We start from the raw sequence: 14,209 nt of genomic DNA on the forward strand, positions 1-14,209 counted from the left end.
CCTTGTTCATCTCATTTCTTTGCTTCCAGCACACACAGTCTATCAGATTTGCGGCAGATTTTAGACACCCTTATTTTGTCATTTTGCACACAGCTTAGTGGGCTCCTAATGGCTTCACGTGGTCTCGTGTTAACTTTTGCCTTGCCATTTTCACTCCATGGCTGCACACTCGTTCTGGCTCAGCTCACACCACAGCAATTCTTGGAAGCACATTTTCTTAGGCTCTCTGGCTTTCAGGCATGGAGGGGTTTTATTAGCAAATTTGGTACAGTACAATCAGCATTACACTGGAATGGTCTTATTTATCTTCTGGTTATGGCCCCTGGCTCTCTAGGATGCAAACAGGTGCTCACGTACCTCTTCTCCTGTAACAGGATTTGCATTCTGTCCACACCAGCAATTTTCCTGAGGTGATGAATATGATAGATGGTCCTGACACGTAGGGCCAGTGGCCCCAGCATGTTCATAATGGCTTTGGTTTTTTCAGTTTGGTTTTTTCCCCCCTTCTTTTGGCCCAAATATGGGGGTTATGAAAAAGATAACAAGGATCAGATGGTAGATAAGAGATTAGAGTACAAGATAGAAATGTATGCTACACATATGAGGTGGTTCATGATAGCCAACATGTGGTGTATTTGCTCATCCTCAATGGGTTGATGTTTTTCACACTTGCCATCACACTTAAAGGCCCTGTCCAGTTGGGAGCATGAAAAATAACACTTTTGCTGCACCCTGTTGTAACAGTTGAGTAGCATAAAGCCATTTTTCAGGTCACGGTTTAGTACTGAAACAGTGTCTATGCCTCTCCAGTTTCCATAAAAGTTAGATATTGGAGAAGGAATGGCAACCCCAAGAGTTCTAAGTTTATGATTAAGGTCTACAAGTCATAAAACTGGATTAAAATCAGAAAACTTTTAAGTGAATAATTTTAAAGATCGTGAAAACTTTTAACTTTCCTTCTTTAAAAATTAAAGTTAATATTGTCACAAAATTCTCTGGAAACTTAATAAATTACAACAGGCTTCATCTTAAGTCACAAAAGCTTGAAAAAATATTGAGGCACTAAAAACAGTCTTAAAAAATTTAAAACAGTAGAATTTGTCCTATGAAATAACACCAAAATAAGTATTTCTGCAATTTAATAGTAGCAAATGAGCTAGTTTGAAATGCAAAATTGTTGCAGAGTCAAACAGAACTCTGCCCTCTGGTATCCTGTGGACAACTTGGCCATGAATTATAAAGTTTATGCATGTCCTGGTTTATGGTACAGTTCCTAAGGCTATACAGGGTCACTGAAGTGTTTAATGTGTGCATATGTTTGTCTGATTTAATAACAATCTGCTCTGAAGTAAATAAGAAGTTGTGGCCCTGGATGGTTATGGACATTCCTGTTAATCACAGGATTAACAATTTGTTGTTTTCAGCTGAGCTGCAGTTGTGAATTGTGTGATTGTCACTGGGTGAAAATGCAAGGGAAAATATTTAAACCATGTATTGATTATTAAAAAAACAAACAAACAACACCACGAGCCATAAAAAAACCCACTCCCTGGTAAAAGTATTTGGATTTAAAAAGACAAGGCATTAGTTATTCATCCATCTATGCCTCACCAGACCCAGGAGAATCATAACAGATTTGCAGGATACAGCAACTCAGGCCTTCTGCCTCCTCAGGGAGCATCCCAGCATTCTCCCTGGGAGAGGTGCAATCCCAGAAAGCACTCAGAGGCAAAGCTAATCCTGTGAGCAGGAGGGTGAACCCAAACCACAGTCAGGTTTTCCTTATAAATGGTTTCTCTCAGTTAGAAACACATGCGGCTGGTGTCGCTGGGAGGAGTTAAAAGTACTAAAATATTGCAATTTCAGGCAACAAAAAGGAAGAGTGGCTCCAGCCAAGTCACTTCTACAAGATCTGCGATAGCTGGGTTTTACTTTTTAATAGCAGAGTCCCAATACTGATGACACACAGGATTAAAAGACGGGAAATGTCTCTGATTGCAAGAGGGTGGACAGTCTTGTATAAACATTAAATGGATTTTAGATGTAAGGAGCACTGTTTTAAGGCTTGAGTTCATAAATGCAATGTGACAAAGGGTCAGTCTGGCACATATGGCTCGTTTACTGTTAAGCTGTAAAAAGAACCTAGTAATAGCTGGGTTTTATAATAACTGAAACCCAATGGATGAGTGGGTACAGAGAATTGACTTCATAATCTGAATGTTGCTTTTGAAAGTTATTGAAAACAATTATCATTATTTGACTCACTAGACTCTATTTACATGTTTTGAGTTTTCCCTTTGGGATAGTTCCCTGGTTTGCTATCACACACCACTGACTGGTGGATGTTAGGCTGCAGTTAATAGCTCTGCTTTACATGGCAATATTATTTCAAGTACCTGAATGTAGCAGCAGCAAAACACATCACGAGTTGTGGCTGTGGTCAGATCAATACATTCACACAAAATGAGGAGAAAATTAATGTTGTGCTGTGAATAGCTCTAAGCAGAAAAATGTCTCTTGTAATAAGGAGCAGACTTAATAATCTGCAGCAAAAACACATGAGTAAAGAGCATCACGACCCTGTGAGGAACATAAGGGAGCTTTGCTGTGTTATCAAAATCCCCTGTATCTCTCTAAGGAAAAGCAGGATTTACTCCATGATATGCTCTTCTTAAGGTAATAGAATAGCAGCTATAAACAGATAAACATCTAGGTGTAATAGATTTGTGCAGTCAAATAGAACCAGGCAAACTACAGAGTCTGGGTTGGAGTCAGCCTTTTTCTCACCATCTCTCTGCCTCCTGGGTGGGAATTCGGGCTGGTGGGGAAAAGCAAGCAGGGAGATGAGTTGCCTGCAGTCGAGGCACTGATGTCTGACTGCAGGGAGCTGCCAAGGGCTGGCAAGGCTCTGAGCTTCTGTGGAAAGGAGAGCTCATGGCCCATACCTTTAAGCACAAGTGGTATTTGTGATTAATGTGCTTGTGTCTCGGGTGGAGGGAATGCAGAAGCTATGAGACAGAGGGACTGATGGGAACAGGAGAGGCTGTTTGTGCTGCAGACTGAGAGGTGACCTGAGTGAAAAGCCCAGGATGATGGAAGGGACACCACTCAGCTCTCATGCAAAGTGAACTCTTCTTAACTTGCAGGAGGAGGCTCTGGGAATGTGAGACAGCAAAACAAACAGCTCTATGGGAAGACTTCCTGGGCTTTGCTGCTTCCCTTAACAGATTCAATCCAAGAAATAGAAGTACCTGAAGTACTCAAGCCTGACAGTAACACTTAAATATCAAAACCAGCACGAACTGAGAGATGAAAAGCTGTGCAGCAGTGCTTGCTGTGAGGGAACAAACTGCTACCAGTGCATTCATTTGTACCTTGTCTTTCTTTTGCTGACATGTTTGACCATAATGTCTTTTGACATAAACTTACTGTTTGATACAGTTTTCATACAGTTTCATACAGCTTTTTTGTGACTGGGAGGAGAATTTCTCTCTCTGCAAACAGAAAGAAGGCAGTTTTGGGCTCGGGTGTGGTAACAGGCTGCTTTTTCTGACAGCATCTTTTTGTAAGTGCTTTAGCAAGGACTTAGCAGGGCAGATCTTGGAAGATGTAGTAAGAAACATCATTTGTTTCTTCAATACTGTGATCCCTATAAACCAAGAAAACAGTTCTTTTCCTTACTACAACTATTAGAGCACTCCAAGGTAGGACTCTGCTGCTTTAATTTAGATATCCACAGTACAGACATCTCTAGCTGAGCTGGGCATACAGAGTGCTTTTATAGCCCATGGAGGGAAATAGGGAATGATTTGTCTTATTCTACAGTAAATGTTCAAAGTGCCATATAAGTCATGCTTTAGAAGTGCTTATGTGTCTCTAAGGACTACTAAGGTGTGGTAGATAACCAGCTGAAGCCTTCTGAATTTAGCCATTTACAGGCAGGTGAGGAGAGCCCCTTCCCCTGGTCCTCAGGGAACAGCAGGAGCCTGCTGGCAGTGTCTGGCCCTGCAGACCCCATCAGAGCCACGTGTGCCAGCTGCTGCCCTCTCAGCACTTTCCCACAAGGTTCTCTCCTGCATTTTCTCTTCGAGCTTCCCTGGAGCTGCTGCCCCTCACACACCACGTGGTGCAGCTTTTGGTCTTTCTGACAGAGCCTGTATTGTTTGCTGTCCCTTCAGGGCCCTTGTTTACCTGCTTTAACCCCATGATTTGTGCCCCATAGCCACAGATTATGGGATTTGGTTGTGCTCGGTGTACTTTCATCTGCCAGGTTTTTAATACATCCAGATGACTGCACGGTGTTTACCTCAAGCCCAAACCTAGCAGAAAAGGGCATCTTCCTTCTCATGGCCCAGCCTTAGGCTGCTCTGCTTTCATCTCAGTCCCAAGGGGTTTCTCAAGTTTATTTATAGAGGAGACAAGTGCTGAGCTTGGTTTTCTCTTTCCTTGCACCACACGGTCATTTACCCTAATGAGAACAGGAGTCCAACTGCTCCACAGCCAAAATGAGGACTTGAGACAGATATTATGGGCCAGATTAAGTTCTAATTGCATTTCATTCTGGATGAAGTACCCCTCCTTCTCTTTTCACTCATACTAGCTCCGTTGCAGTGTGGCTTCAGGGTTTCCTCTGTCCTGCTTTTGTGTTGTGGATTTGTTCCTTGATTGCAATGTGATTTCAATAATATCCGTAATTGCTCAAGTTTCAGTAGCTAACTATGTTAATTGAGGAGCTGGACAGATGGCTCAAGCATCTGATATTAAGCTTATTGTGCTGAAACGATGTAGCCATCAGGATCTGAAGTGTTACCATGGGAATGCTCTTCCAAAGGCTACTGAGTGCTAGAGGCATTACGTGGTGACACTCTGCCAGGGCTGGAGTGACATTAGCTTTTAAGAGATAAAAAGAGGCAATAAAGGGTCAGCTTAAAAAAATCCTTGGAGAAATGGTATGATATGTTGGTCTCCTCCAATCAGCTGCTGTGTAGTTAACCAAAGATTCTTTGCACATGCACTCGACTGGGAGCATCACATAATGTGATAAACCTTTGTTTCTGGAATAAAATAGAACTATCATTTTATAACTTTCATTGTAGACTTCAAATTGAAATAAAAAGACCTTCTGGTCTTTTGAATCCTGTGCTCATCTCACTGGAAAGACTTTTCAGTGACCTTCAGAAAGGGAGGATGGTTTGGCAGTTAAGAGCTGGGAGGTCAGTTCAGTAAGATCCACAATTGTTCAGGTTTCTGTAGGTAACTGTGAACTGAGAACTTGGACAGAGGACTCTTACCTGAAGCTTACAGTGCTGAAATTATGTAGACATTGTCCTCAGAGCAGCATTAAACTCCTCCTACTTTGTATGACTTTGGATGAGTCCTTTCACTTCTTCGTAGCAGAAAAATTGAAATTTAAGCCAATATATTTTACCTTATGGTTTGGGTAGGCTGAGGACGTGTTACCTACCATGCTGATAGGAGGAATTCCTCACATGCTTACCTTCAACAGCATATCCAGACCAGAGGGTAAATGCAGTCCCCAAGACCTTTCAAGCCCACAACCCCCATAGACCTTCCCTCTTCCTCAGGGAGAACAAGGGATTCTTGCACACTGTTGAGTGCCCTGTTCCAGAAAAGCACATCACTAAAGTTTGTTCCCTGCATGCCCTGCCAGCCTTTTCCTTCTGCTTCTCATTTGAAGGACAGTTTCTGGTTACACAGAGCTGGGTCCCCTTTAATTCCACACTGTGTAGGCAAAGGGAAGAGGGCAGAGGCACTTTAGGAAAGGCACTTCAAGGCACTGGGATGCCCACTGTGGAGAGCTGCAATTATCTGGTCATCCTGATATGTCACAGGAGTTCCATCCACTCTCACAGTTCTCTGCCTTTGAGTTTTTCCCTGTGGGGATTTTCTGTGCTTTCGTGGGCTCTGTTGAAAGCTCTTCAAGACTAAGTGATGTTTTTCTCTTGGTTACAGTGAGCTTTTGAGCCAGTCTGTAACCAATGTCTAAACCACCTCCTTCTCTTCCCCTGGTGTTGTCATGTGCACACGTTGCCATTTAATCTCTCATACAACCTCTTCTGCAGAGGAAAAAAGTGATAAACGTGGACCTAACACTGCAGATCAACTGCAAAACCCACCAATGGCTTCAATAGAAGAAATTCAGTGTTTTTTTCCTCTATCTTTGTGAGACTTACATGAAATGAAGACTAGGGCATGTGTTTGCTTTGTTATGTAGAGTAATTCCCCAGTGTGAATATATTTACCATTTATCATCTGTTCATATACATAATGCAGATGTGTAGCTGAGTTTTCTAGTGCATAAAAAGTTTTTCCTTTTTTTTCTTTTTAACCTTTCACCTGAAAAGATGTATAAATATAAATCCAATCTGCAGATACAACTTCCTGAGTGCTGTGTATTCCCAAACCCCTCCAGCAGCTGGGCTTTATATTCCAGGTCATGTAAAATTATTTTTCTTTTCTTGAATTCCTCTGAATTTCTGGGTATGATGCCCTATGGGAAATTGCAGCCAGCCCATGAGAAGTGGACATGACACAACAGCATTTCCAAATATTGGTGGGGTTTTTTTTTGCCAGAAACTTCAAAGCTGCTATTTTTCTGAAAAAATTACCCTCTGTTGAAAGGCTGGATTGAATGGAATGAGGTGCACTCTTGATGCCTTCATTTCTGGCAGAGCTTTTAAAAACAAAAAACAGGGCTGTCCATGAAGGTCACTCACAAATAGACCCGTGTCTGTTTAACAGCCACACATTGTCAGTAAAAACACAAGTTACAGGAAGGGAAAAAGAGAAAAAATGCCCAGTTTGACTATTCCATTTTCTCCTAAAGTGTGGTTTTATTGTAATGCTTTATCTCATATTTGGTACTTTTCCATCACTGGGCACTTTTTTAGAATCTGTACAGTTGTTTTGGAATTTAGAGTGTGTTTGATATCTCTAGAAAATCTCTGTCTAGAGTATAACCTTCACAGTAATTGTCTGGTCATAGGAAAAGCCATGAAGAGGAAAAGGTCTGTCTGTCTGCCTGGGGCCTTACCACACATCCCTCACCAAGCCAGCACAATCTGTGTTTTTGTGATTCCAAAGAAACTGAGTGTCTGTAGGCAAGAGATGGCCAGCTGGGCTTGCCATTTTTATTCTTTCTAAAGTAGCAGTGCCTTCGTGGGACTTGTAGCTGGAAGGAAATTTTAAAACTGTAAAATGAATCACACTTAGGCAGAAAAAGAATATATGGCAGCGCTGCTCGAGACAGGGGCTGGAACAGATGAGCTTCATTTTCACAGTGAAAAAGTCCTTTGGTGGCTAATTGCATCTGTGAGTCAGGGTTATAGACAAATCCTAGCCCTGCTGAAACAAGATGGGAGTGATTTCTGACTGGGAAACATGAACTGAGGGCAGGACGTGGCGTTGTTTTCAGAGCGATTTTGTTCTGCTTATAAAGCGCTGCCCCTCGTTTTGAACCATGAAAATTAGCAGCAAAAACACTCCAGCTGAAATGAACCCAGAGCTGATCACTGGCTCTAGGCCGTTCAGAGCAACATTTTCTTTTATTCCTTTGCTTTGAGAGTGTTGTGTGTTGCTGATGTGAATTCCTGACTTTTCAAAAGCCTCCTTGGCTGCCGTGCACACGGATGAGAGGGCCAGAAGTGCCCAACGCTTCAGATCTTATGCCTTGTCTGAAGAGCAGTTTCAGTCAAAAAGTAATTATACACAAATGGCAAGCATTTATTCCACAGAACAGACCCTTGGTGAACTTTGAAGTGCATCTCCTTATTTTGCCTAACAGGCAGAATGTGTGGGTTTTTTTCCCCTCTGCTGTTATCAGAAAAGAACTAATATAAGGAATGTGCCTTCTGTGCTGCCCATCTTCATCAGAACTATTGGTGATGTTTCCAGTGTACAGAATACTCTTAGGTAAAAAGCAGACAGCTGGTTTTTGGATATTCCAGGACACTCTTGCAAAAAGGGCTGTCTTTCTTCATAATGTTGTAGGTTAAATATTGTTTCCCTCAGTATCTCTTCCAATCTTCTAAGAAATTTAAGAAATATTCTAAGTTTCTTAAAATCTCTTTTCTAGCCAATAGATGTTGCATACATGGAGGGGGATGGAGGCATGGAAATGGTTCAGGTGCTGACTTCACCACCTCAGTGAGACCCCTCACTCATCAGACAGAATGTTAAAACCAGCAGCACAGGTCAGTCCTGCCAGCAAAGACAGAAGTGGACAATAGGAAAACTGGGAGCTGCCTCGTTGAATCCCAGGGCTTGGAAAACTGTTCCTGGCATAACACAAGCTTTGTGTCACATTTTGCTCAAGGCTGTAGGTAAAGGTAAACTGCTGTCCCAAATTTCATGATAAAATCACACAGTGGTCTTTACTGAAGCATAGAAAGACTGTTCAACTGTCTCTGCAAGTTGCCCAGTGAAAATGCTGTGCCAGAGTGCAGAAAGCCAAGTTTTTCGGTTTTCTCAATATTACAGTGTTGGAACTGATAATGCAGCTGGATCATTAACTTCAACAATGTCAGCATGTTCTCACCATTGCATTTGCATTAATTAGTCTACATATTATTTAACAGCACACTTCTCTTAGATGAATTCACTAATGTACTTTTTGGCTCCCACTATACAGAATGCCTCTGCTTCAAAAGTAAGCTATTAAATGCTAGAAAAGGTAGGAAGAGTTGTGGAAAAACACACCAGTGTGTTCACATTTGAAGAGAATCACACAAAGACACTGAATGATAACTTTCCTGAAGGAATCTCTTGATGCTTGCTGTGCAAAAGTCTTTGTTTCTACCTCATGTGCAGGCAGGAAAGAAAACAAAAACTAGAATATCAAATCCAGAGGAGGAGCGAATGTTCATGGACCTGAAAAGTGAGATGAATTAATGGTTGCAGGCAGATTGTTTTAGCATAAATTAAGACACTGTTCACAGTCCAGGAAAGGAACAAGAAAATATGCTGAGTATAGATCCTTACAGCTGCTCCCTGTGTAGTAAGGACTCAGCTTGAACTACATCCTGTTGGGATAAAAATACAGGATCTGTGGGGATTTTATTCTAAATCTTTTTTCATAAATGTCAGAGTTGAGAGGAGCCTCTAAACTTTGTCAGGAGTTACAAATGTGAAATAGGATACTTTAGTTTTTGCCTCATCTCCGCGCTGTCTTCTGCTGCTGAACTCAGCCTGGCATGTTAATCAATCAATTGACATGTAATCAATCTGAAAACCAAATAATCCGGGGACTTTCCAAGGAGAATGTTGGCTTTGAGTTTTGGGGTTCCCTTTTCTTCTTCTCTTCCCCCTGGCTTTTTTTGGAAGGGAACATAGCACTCCTGTGTTGTACGTCGTGTGGTATAAATTGAACTGTAAAAAGGCAGAATAGACTATAAATGTAGGCAAGTCCAAGGCAAAGAAATCTGAGAGCCTCCACATCAGACTTGTTAAATTGCTTCTTAATGAAGTAATTGTTTGTTGGTGGGGGAATGTTTCTGTTTGTCAGATCTCTGGGTAGATAAGGGGCATTAACATGGGGGGAACTAACCTGTGCTGGTGGCTGATGTACAGTTTGACCAAACACAGGATGGAATAGAAAGGTTACATCTTTACATCATCAGAGCTCTCTTTTAAATATAAATCTAAAAGCTTACTCTTTTAATACCCTTCTGAACTTGTAGCTGCCTATAATGGATGAGACAGTGAAAGCCACACTTAAATATAAGAGCCCAGATTTAATGTGTGTTACTGACAATGAGGTCAGGCAGATTTGACTGAATTCCATTTAGAGCTGAACATGAAATCCCCTGAAGTCATTTTTATGATGTCATTCAACAGGTTGGAATTGTGCTTTAGATAAAAGGACTGCCAGGACATCTTCTCTGGGTGTGTTTAGAAATCAGAGCTGCAAATACATTTTGCTTTTGAATACAAGAGGCATGTACAAATAGATCTTATTCTTTGCCAGGGGCCAGAAGTTCACTCATGAGTGGATATCCATCAAATATGGTCACGTTAGGTAATAAAAGAGTGAAGGAAGCAAGAACTTAAGGCTTCCCCTACCCATGGAATAGAATGGTTATTCAATAAGAATCAAATTAAAGCTGTTGTATTGATTCAGTTGGTCTTGTAGAATGGAATCTTTTGATATTGATATTTTTTAGCTGTAGTTATATCAGCAAACGCAGGCTGAGGGCTCGGTGGGTTGCACAGTGAAAATGTTCACTGCTCACCCGTGGTGTCAACCACCTACCATTGGTGAACATCAGTTAGTACTTCAGACATTGCACATGTGCCCTAAGTCTTGATAATGCTTTGGGAAAAAAAAGTATTTCTGTCTTGTAGCACTGATGAGAAACTTCTTTGTCTTTGATTTCATTTAAGGCTTGAGAGATGCAGGGATGACGATGATTTCCTAACCCAAATTACTCTCTTCTTGGTCTTGGGTCATAATACACTTCCCTAAGACAAAAAGTGCAGAGTCTTGTCCACTACTCATGGTACCAGGTGCAAAATTAATTGTCTCATTAACCTTGATCAGCTTGTTGTAGCTGTGAAGGTCTCGTGCTCTGAAGATTACAGTCCCTTTAGCCTGCAGTCATAAATAAGCACCTACCACCCACTGCTGCAGGGCAAACTTTCCTTTATTAGCACAGAAAATGCATTTAGAGGAAGGTTTTGTAGTTTATTTGAAGAACAGAATGCCTACAACTTTCTGGACATGCAGGTGTTTTTGAAGAGGTAATTCCCCTGTTTCCCAGTATCTGCACACTATAAACTAGAATTTGCTTTAATTAACCTGGTGCTGTTATTGTCAGAGTGTGATACTTCTTCTTAGCGTTATCTCACTAGAGTATATGCAGAAAACTGCTTTCTATAATTATTATTATTATGTTACCAACATATTTGAGAAATGTTTTGAATCATTCATGCCACTCTCAGCATGAGAATATTCTCACTTTATAAATATTCTCTGAGTTCAGCTTTCAGCTCCCATTAGTAACAGGTTCTGTAATACACCTTTTTCTTCGTTGACATGTCTGCAATTTTGTTCTCCTTGGCAAGGAAAATGCAAATATTGACATCAAAATATTCTGCAGTATGTGAAATGAGAACAGATGAGATTTTTGTGCAGCCTTGGCTTGTGATATTTTTTGTAAGTGATAGTTAAAAAGATGATACAGAGATACATTTGAATGTTAGCTAAAGAATAGAATTACTCTTATGTAGATATATCTTTGCCACCTTTACCCCACCTAGTCTGGGGACTGATAAAAACTCTGCAAGCCACCCTGTCCAAAATTCACACAAAATTTTCAGACTTGTAGCCTGCAACGAGATCTTGTGCTTGGTGCTGTGTGGGCTCACAATAATTTATTTTGTTAGCTTTGGCTCACCTACACAAACAACTGCAGGCTGATGGCTGTATGAGGTGTGGACATTTATCCAATTGGGATTGGTTGCCTGTTTGTTTCCTGTTGTGATGCCCAGAAATGCAGTGGTGAGGGGTTGGGTGCATTGCTTGATGGCTGCCATTCATCTCAGAGATCTTTATATTGCATTTATATAAAACAGAGCTGGGATTGCAGGGCTGAACAGGCCCTACAGGAACTCCCCCAAAATGAGGTACACCACTCCAGCATCTTCTCAGTGCTTGGTGGGTGTAGCAGAGGGATGAGAGGAAACTGGGAGAAGGAAAGATTTGAGTTGCAGAGCAACTCCCAGGGAGCTGGGTGAAGCAACTCTAGGACAGAAAGCTTCTCAGGCTGAGTCAGTATTTGAGAGGTGTAATAAACACTCACAAAGATTTTTTTTTCTTTTTTTTTTTGTTCCCCTTCTCTTCCTTAGGCTGTGTCTTTCATGCTTCAGCTCTTGAGCTGCACAGCACAGAATGTGGTGTGTGGGAGGCAGAGACTCCATGATTGAGCTGCAGTTTTAGGTTAAGTTATGTATTGCCCATCAATGGTTATTTTCTGGGGCTTACCATCTTCATTAAGAATCACTTTGAGCTGAACATTCCTATTAATCAGCTTGAAGCTGACTGTTTATGCCTCTAAAAAAAAAAATTCATATTACTCTTTCTGAGTTTTTAAGTTTGTATTGAACCCTTTCAAAAGGAAACCCCTTTCAAATATTTAAAAGAACAAACCACAAACAGCATGTTTGACTTTGACAGAATTCTTCTTTTTTTGAACTATTCTGGATCAAATCATGAGTGGTACTGTGGGAATCAATAACTTCATAAAATTACCCAATTCCAGAGTTAGCTGAGATCGCCATAAAACCACTCATTATGTAACAATGGCCATAAAATGGCAATTATACTATTTCATTCTGAGTTTTAATTATGTAATTGCAATGAGTGTGTTGACTGAATTCTTAGAATGTGTAATGGTTTTAAAGAAAATATTATGATATTTTAGCTCATGTTCTTCAGAAGTACTTTTGAATGACACCAGAATTCACATGCTTCCCCTCCCCTTCCCTGTATGTTTTATTTTTCATCAATGGGGGAAGTTTTTCAGGTGAAAACAGAGTGCACATTGGATCCAGCTTTCACATGTAGATCCTCCTGCAAGTGCTTATTTCCACCTTTCTGTTTTAAAAGGAGCTTGGTGCTCTGGAACACAGGCAGATCATGCAGAATAAGTACATTAAAACTTAACATATAAAAGAGACAAATTCCTGATAAAGAGGGGAAATTTTAAGGCACTGAACAGAGTGTTGATATGGCCTCCTTTGACATATCATTGCAATTCTATTCATGTTCAAGAAAGATGAGCTAAAGTCAGAAAAGGAGCAAAAGAAGATTACTAATATAATTAGGAGAATGGAAAATTGATCACACAGGAGGAAAGCAGGGGCTGTCTCATTCTTGTAGAACAAAATCTGAGTAGGAGCATCATTGCTATACAGAAATAAAAATGGAGGGAGAGAGGAGGATAATGGTGATCCAAGAATAGATGGATATAGAGGAGGCATTTGTACTTTCAGCCTGGCAGTGCAGAGCCAGGTTCCCATCCCCAGAGCACTGAGGTGTGGGAGCAGCTGCTCCTTCACAAGAAGAGAGGCCAGATTTTCAACAGGTGAACCTCAGCACCCTGATGGAGAGGACTCATGGCTGTGGTGCTTGAGACAAGAGAATTTGGCCTTTTGAAGCTGTGACAGGGTAAGGGGGCATTTCTGTCATCACACACACTGCTCATCTACACCCTTTTTAAACCATTTTAATTCTTTAGTTAAGATTCTGTATCATCTAATTCAGTCCAATTTCTTTCAGTCAGATTTCCCAGGACTATGCAAGACCACTTTAAGGACCCTGTGGATATTGGGTCTTTTCTGGGTGGTCCTGCTAGGGAATAAGGTTTTCAGCTCAAATAAGTTTGCTAAAATAAACTTTACTCTGTTTTCTTTTTGTTGGAAAATAAGATAGGTGATCTGAAATTACTTTTGAGTGCTGTACCACAAATAGTTTGCATTCATCAGAGTATGTGTAACTAAAGACTAGCACAGAATTCCATTCCTTTGAGATCAATGCTGAGGTCTTGGCTGCATCGGGGCAAATTTCGTGCTTAATATAACTAATGCATCTTCTGAATCAGATGATATTAATAAGCTGAATATCTTTGGGACAGGAGCTGTCACTTGGTATATTATTGAACAATGCCTGTCATGCTGGGGTTGTAACTTGATTGAAATTGAGATCTGAATGTAAAATTTTAATCAGAAAAGCTTGGTGGTTTTTCTTCCCTCACAATTTATCCCGTTGTTCAATACATTTTTCTCTAGCATTTTAGCCTTTTTCATTTGGCAAATATTGATGGCTTTTCCAGAGCTTTAATGGAAGTAAAATTGTCATGAAAAAACCCAATAATTGCATGCATTTCTGTAACAGTTACAAGCCAGAATACTTTGTTCCAGCCTTTTTAAAATCTTCTATGCTGAGTCAATCACAGTTTCTCTGAATTGTAGCAACATGCAAAAGCACTTGACTATTGCCTGTCCTATTAAGAAGATTTAGCTGGAACTGTTGATTTTATAAGCAAACATTGCACATAGACATCACTAGGAAAACTTACAGGACTGATATTAACAGTTCTGAGCTGTGCTAAAAATTATAATATCTAACTCCGAAGTATCCTTGATGCAGTAATTCTTATTCAGACAGAACTCAGAAGAATGAGCAGAAGAC

Source organism: Lepidothrix coronata, unplaced genomic scaffold (assembly GCF_001604755.1).
Source record: "Lepidothrix coronata isolate B3197 unplaced genomic scaffold, Lepidothrix_coronata-1.0 Scaffold51, whole genome shotgun sequence".
Classification (NCBI taxonomy): Eukaryota; Metazoa; Chordata; class Aves; order Passeriformes; family Pipridae; genus Lepidothrix; species Lepidothrix coronata.